This window comes from Micropterus dolomieu, linkage group LG23, assembly GCF_021292245.1.
Source record: "Micropterus dolomieu isolate WLL.071019.BEF.003 ecotype Adirondacks linkage group LG23, ASM2129224v1, whole genome shotgun sequence".
Taxonomy (NCBI): Eukaryota; Metazoa; Chordata; class Actinopteri; order Centrarchiformes; family Centrarchidae; genus Micropterus; species Micropterus dolomieu.
Genome location: NC_060172.1, coordinates 13,683,487 through 13,690,758, shown reverse-complemented (window position 1 = coordinate 13,690,758; position 7,272 = coordinate 13,683,487).

Below are 7,272 nucleotides of genomic sequence, written 5' to 3'. Positions count from 1 at the left end.
TATAGGCAACTATGGGCGTTTGGAGGGTTGGACATGGAGCTCCCACACATGCGCCACATTTCAAGTTGATTGTGCTTTATAAAGGGAACTTCCTTCCAAGTGTGCATATGCACGGTTTTATAAGTCTGAATATTTTTGGCGTACGCCATTTTTGGCTTTTGGGCGCATGTACACTTTTAGTGAGGTTTCTACGCACAGTTTTATAAATGAGACCCCAGGCCTGTAACGGTGAGGCTTTTCCATGCCATGCACTACTGGGGCATCTTTCGGGTGGCCTTAGTAGCATCCTTTGGGCTTTGCCACTTGCAGATTTATGCATTATACTGAGATTGTTTATATTCTTTCTCGGGAAAGTATCAAAAAATGACAGGATTAATGTTGCACCCACTAAGTTACTGTTGGGAAGAGGTAAAGAATGAAATAGCAATGTTTCATGTGAACTGCTAAACCACACACACATTAAAAAAAGAAACACTAAGAACTGTGAGCTGTGATCACTGTCGTCAACACCTGTGCTGGCTTTTACAGACGCTGTTTACCTCATTTCAAGGATGACAGCTTAAGATGAGTCACACGATGCACTGCCTACCTCCAGACAAAAAGGACACGGTGGCTTTCATTCAAAACATCTGAAGCTGAGATCAAATAATGCAAAACACTGTATTTATTACCATTCTGAATGACGCAGAATACATTGTTTTTACTGTGTTTTGTCATCCAAGGTATCCAACACATTCTTTTTTGCATAAAGTTCATAAAGGTACTTTTTACATTTTAGGTGTGTACTGTAGTTTTTGTGTATTGCCACAATCTTCTTCTGTATGGCTAATGGGCAGTTTGGAGCTTGGAGTCCCTTGCACAAAGGCCCTTTGATTGTACAGTTGTTCGAGATGGAGGAGTCTGGTCTCTTTTTCCCAGCCAGTCCTGAAACAAACTAAAAAATTGTAGCAATCAAAAGATTGTAAGAGGATTTTTATACCCAGGTTCTTGGCGATAGAGATTTTATCACCATGATTGAAAGGTCCTATGTGTCAAGTCTAGGGAGGAGAGGGTGCCTGTGAATGACACAGTCTGAGAATTGTGAGACAAAGCAGCCAGCAAGACACTTTATCTGTCTAATAAAAGTATTAATTATCAATCAGTATCAGTTCACATGGGAAAAAATGGTAAAATTGGTGAGAAAGGGGGCAATAGGCTTTTATGTATTTTATGATATTAGTGGATGCTCTGAGACAGCACCCACCAAGGTTTCCTGGACTGACTTGTTCAATATAATGACTAATGATTGCAGTTGTTGCAGGGAGAGGAAGATGAAAGGACAATGTGATTAAATGAGTTTCCCTGTGAGTTTACCTGTTGAATTTGTCTCAGTTTGACATTGATTGCTTCAAAGAATACAACCCAGATTGAAACTGCAGTTCAATTTGAGTTGATTGGATGCTTATGAGGAGAGTGCATTTCCAGTGGTAGGCCTCTCTCCCTGTTGCCTTTGCGGTCATCAAACGAAAGAGATTGCATCTGCACTGTGGAAACTCATGGCAAATCAGCTTTGAAGATTTAGATTCAGATCAAATTAGTGTCCGTGAATAGACACTCTCCAAAAATATTTCAGTGAATGGAATACATTATTTACAATTGCAAAAGTTTTTTACCAACATTTTGTCACTGTAGATATTCTTCCTGTTTCTTGTATTGAAGGTTGCAATATTTTGCAAATTACTGAAGTTAATCACTTTTGTTAGATTAGCCATAACAAGGTGGAAAATAGGACAGAGTTCCATGACTGTATTACTGAAAGCAAATAAGCTACAAAAAAGTAAGGAAATGAGCAAGAAAGTGAGAAATGAGATAAGCAATAAATTGATTAAGTACACCAAGATGTAAGATCCAGATCTGATGCTATCTGGCCAAATAATACTTTGTTACCACTGCAAGGAAACATTTAAATGTGTAAGAACAGGGTATATTGAACAGTCTCTGTGACAGAAGAAAGTACCATAGTAAAATTTATAATAAACTGCTCTACTCACTTGCACAATACACACTTTATATACGGACAAAGTGAAACAGACAACTCAAACGGTTAGATGAATGGCTAAAATGATCACATCAATTGCTAGCTAGACTGTTTATCAAATGAAACAGGGGCTACATGACTCCCATCCGTTTCACAATATTCCACTGAAGGACCGTGTTAAAACACAACATGGCGCAAGCAAAGGCCACTGAGTAAACACGTCAAGTGTTGTTAAGTTTGAAGGCCTTAGGGTACACAAAATGCATTTTGGTGAGAAACACAGAACCCTAACTTTGTTTACAAGAAAACTGGGGACCTATAATGCCACTCCCAGTCACTAAACAGTGACTTGTAAAACTCATCAAACTACATTTGGAACAATTATCTGTGTCATTGTAATTAGCATGCTGTTTGCAAAAAGGAGACTTCAAAGTTTCTTGAAATTTTGCTGAACAAAAAAAAAAAATCAAATGCAAGACATGCAACTCAAATCCTCTTAACAGTTTAATTTGACACACTTGAGCCTTGAGTGTGTGTTTTAGTTTCTTTCCCTCACGTCTTTCAGCAGACAGCATCCTCTCATCCTCATTGATTAACTCGTCAGACTGGCCAGCTGTGTTTTGCCGGAGATAATGTTTTAATTAACGGACTTCAATATCTAATTAAGATTAGATGTAGATGCTTTATAGAGGTCATTTAAATGAAGGCAGATGCGCCAGCAGGGGAACGTCGGGCTGATGATGGGATCAATATTCTGCTGTTGGGGAGTACCTGCCTGTGGTCTACTTTGAAGGGAACAGTTCACTGCCATGTTTAGCAATGCCTCTAAGTCTGGTTGAGTGAACACGAGAGGTGGCTCTTTTAAGATAAGTTTAAACGCATTTCTTCGCTGTTCTGCAGATATAAAGACTGACCTGAAGTCCTGTTGGTGCACAAATGATTATAAGGTCTAATCACCATGTGGAAAAAACAGATAATACCTTTGTTTTACTTGTTTTAGAATGTACATCTTAGAGTACAGTGGACAGCGTTGTTGAGATTTTTTTTCAGTTTCTTTCTATTCTTAGAGATTTACAGTACTTGGCCTACACATGTTTGATCTGGGAGGTGGGGTTTGTCCTTAAGAGCACAAATCAACTCATTACATGACAATCCAGTTATTAGATTTTGAGATATTTTATGTGGAACACTGAAATGTTGCCCTTACCGTGTTGCAGCTGGAAAGTTCAATTAGTGTCCAAAATGCAAAAGCTTCCTCTGGGGAGCATGAATGTGCTCAGTGAAACCCCATTAACAATCTACTAATTTTTGGAGTGTGGACATTTTAGCCTGATAATGGTGCAGGAACAACTCTCAGGTGGTCACCAAACTCATGAGTCATGGTCAAGTTAGCAATAATAAATATGCAACGTCCGGTTAGATTTTAAAATATAAACGGCAACTTCATTAGGTTTACGCACCAAAACATCATGGTTTGGTTAAAAAAAAAAAAAAAAAGTTACTTATGTGACTGAATTTACATAAATTAAGTAATGTTCCTTACGTAACTTAATTAAAACAATAAATGCGGACTTTTGTTTGTTTCACACGGAAAACAAACACTGGCCTCCTGGGTTAAAGTCCAGTTTATCAACCACCTGTCCACCTCAACCACCTCCTTACTCAGATATTCCTTTTATCTATAATAGGCCTACTTTTAGCATTGAACAATAGTTTTTATGTATTGTATTGCAAGACAAAATACACAACATAGACATGACGATACAAGAAACAAGATGAGAAAAAAGACAAAAGGTACATGACAACAATAACAACAGCAGCAACTCAATTACTTAATCGTGTGTGTGTGTGTGTGTGTGTGTGTCCCATATTGTCAGGGAAGGGGGGGATGTCTATTGGATGGCTTACAGAGAGAGGCAAAGAGGCTGGCGGGGAGATACAAGAGAGAAAGGAAAGGGAAAAAAGAAATATACAAACAAACAAACAAAACACTAAAATAACAATAGCAATAACAAGAAATTAAGTAAGAGTTATTAATATTAATACAAACAAAAAGTGAAAATAGGGTAGCATTGAACAATTGTGCTAGGGGCTTCCCCCGAGCATTGTATTATGACACTTAAGAATGCCATATGTGTTAGTTTCCACAGACCAAAGGATCTGACAAAGAGTAGGTATTTAACGCCCTGTAAATGATGTATTGAAAACCCAGATCTTGGATCAGTAACTATCATAATGCCACAATTGCTCAGTCACACTGTACATCTTTAATTTAAAATAAAAAAGGGATGACATTTAAAAAAGCAGACTGTGCATGTTGCTGCAGAAGTAGCATTTCTAGGACAATGCTGATTACATTATAGCCGAAAGTTAGACAGAGCAAGATCAACTAGGATAAACGGAGATCATTCTCTGTGTTCAAAATATTCCAACATCTGAACCTTTTTCCACCTTTCACAATGACAGTTTTAATCAACAGAAAGCAGTTTATGCAGTGCTCATTTAGTTTATATATCTCCAAGTACTTTTATGATATACTGGACTGAGACACAATTGGTATCTTGAAATGGATTATACAAAAAAACACAACATCTAGTCAAATATTTGAAACAAATATTATAAATTATACAAACTCAGATAACAGATGTCCATTTGTTAAGTATCCTGATTTAGAGTCATTAGGAGGTGTTATATACAAGCCCTTGTTTGTTGTTGTTAGCCTTCTCAAACAGCTCTTATCATTGTTAATTGTATTGGTGAATGCATGTATTGGTAAGTTCAATTCAATTGAATTTTATTTATATAGCACCAAATCACAACAACAGTTATCTCACAGCGATTTTCATAAAAGAGCAGGTCTAGACCGTACTCTGTGATGTTATTTACAGAAGCCCAACACTTTCCACCAAGAGTAAGTACTAGGCGACAGAGGCAAGGAAAAACTTCCTTTTAAGAGGCAGAAACCTCGAGCAGAACCATGGCTCAGGGTGGGCAGCCATCTGACTCGACCGGTTGGGGGTGAAGGAGAGAGAGAGGGCGAGAGAGAGAGAGAGTGCGAGAGAGAGAGAGAGAGGGCGAGCGAGGAACAGAGAGAAAGTTAGAGGAATGGAAGGAGAGAGGGGGGAGGGAGGCAGCCTACACAATATACACACAGAGGTACAGACAGTAAAGGTGATGTTGCTATAGACTAAATGAAAAATAGTACAAATATTTAAAGTAGTGTTAATGATTATAATAACAATAATAACAATAAGACTAGCAACAATAGTCGTTGCAGCAGAGGGTGTCGAGCAGGAACAAGGGGGCAGCAGGCGACCTGCAACCACAGATCCAGACTCCACAGCTCCAGAGCCAGAAACACCTGCAGGAAGTGATATGGAGGAGAGAGGAGAGGGACGAGAAAGCACAAGACTACCGGAAAGGGGAGAAGTTGAGTTAGTAACATAGCAATAATGGGATGAGGTTGCATACAGAGGGAGAGAAAGAAGAGGAGAGAGGAGCTCAGTGCATCATGGGAAATCCCCCGGCAGTCTAGGCCTATAGCAGCATAACTAAGGGATGGTTCAGGACTCACCTGAGCCAGCCCTAACTATAAGCTTTATCAAAGAGGAAAGTCTTAAGCCTACTCTTAAATGTGGAGATGATGTCTGCCTCCTGAACTAACTTTGGCGTGCATTGAGGACTCATCGTTAACATGTACAAACTGAAATCAGTCTGATAAATAGGACTTAAACCAGCTTAGAGCGGTTCCTTTTATGCCAATGAAGTGGTCCAATCTCTGCAATAGGATCTGATGGTCAATGATATCAAATGCAGCACTACTGTCTGATACAATAAGGAGGTCATTAGTAATTTTCACCAGTGCTGTCTCTGTGCTATGATGAACTCTAAATCCTGACTGAAAATCCTCAAATAAACTATTGCTCTGTAGAAAGTCACACAGCTGTTTAGCAACTGCTTTCTCCAGGACCTTAAAGATTAATGGAAGGTTAGATATAGGTCTATAGTTGGCTAAAACATCTGGATCAAGTTTGGGCTTTTTCAGAAGAGGTTTAATTACAGCTACTTTAAAGTACTGTGGTACATAGCCTGTTGATAGAGATAGATTGATCATATCTAGTATAGAAGTGCTGACTAAGGGTAAAACATCTTTAAGCAACCTAGTCGGGATGGGGTCTAAGAGGCAGGTTAATGGTTTAGATGAAGAAATTATTGAAGTTAGTTGGTAAAGGTTGAGGGAGGCAAAGCAGTCTAAACATATCTGGTTTTACAGCTGTTTCTAAGGTTCCTGAGTTTAGAGATAAGTCGGTGCCAGTTGAGGGCAGGTCTTGGTGAATTTTGTTTTTAATAGTTAGAATTTTATCATTAAAGAAGCTCATGAAGTTGTAACTACTGAGAGCTATGGGAATACATGGCTCAATAGAGCTGTGACTCTCTGTCAGCCTAGCTACAGCTCTGAAAAGAAACCTGGTGTTGTTCCTATTTTCCTCTATTAATGACGAGTAGTACGCTGCTCTGGCATTATGGAGGACCTTCCTATAAGTTTTAAGACTATCTTGCCAAATTAAACAAGAATTTTCCAGTTTGGTGGAACGCCAATTCCTCTCAAGTTTCTGTGATATTTGCTTTAATTTGCAAGTTTCAGTATTATACCATGGAGCTAACCGTCTTTGTTTTATTATTTTCTTTTTTAGAGGGGCTACAGAGTCGAGTGTCATTCGCAGCGAGCCTGCAGCACTATCAACAAGATGATCGATTTGGGAGGGACTGAAATTAGCATAGGAGTCCTCCGTTACTTTGTGACTTGATAATGAATTTAGAGCTGATGGAATTGCATCCTTAAATTTAGCTACAGCACTATCAGACAGACATCTTGTATAGAAATTTTTGCCCAATGGCGTGTAGTTTAGCAATACAAACTTAAAAGTTATCAAACAGTGGTCGGATAAAGAGGGATTCTTTCGGAACACTATTAAATGTTCAATTTCAATACCATATACCAAAACAAGGTCGAGGGTGTGGTTAAAACAGTGAGTCGGTTCCTGAACACTCTGAGAGAAGCCAATGGAATCTAACAGAGAGATAAACGCAGTACTGAAGTTGTCATTCTCAACGTCCACATGAATATTAAAATCCCCTACAATAATAACTTTGTCTGTTTTAAGGACTAAAGTTGACAAAAACTCTGCAAATTCAGATAAGAATTCAGAGTACGGACCAGGTGCTCGGTACACTATAACGAAAAGAATTGGTTG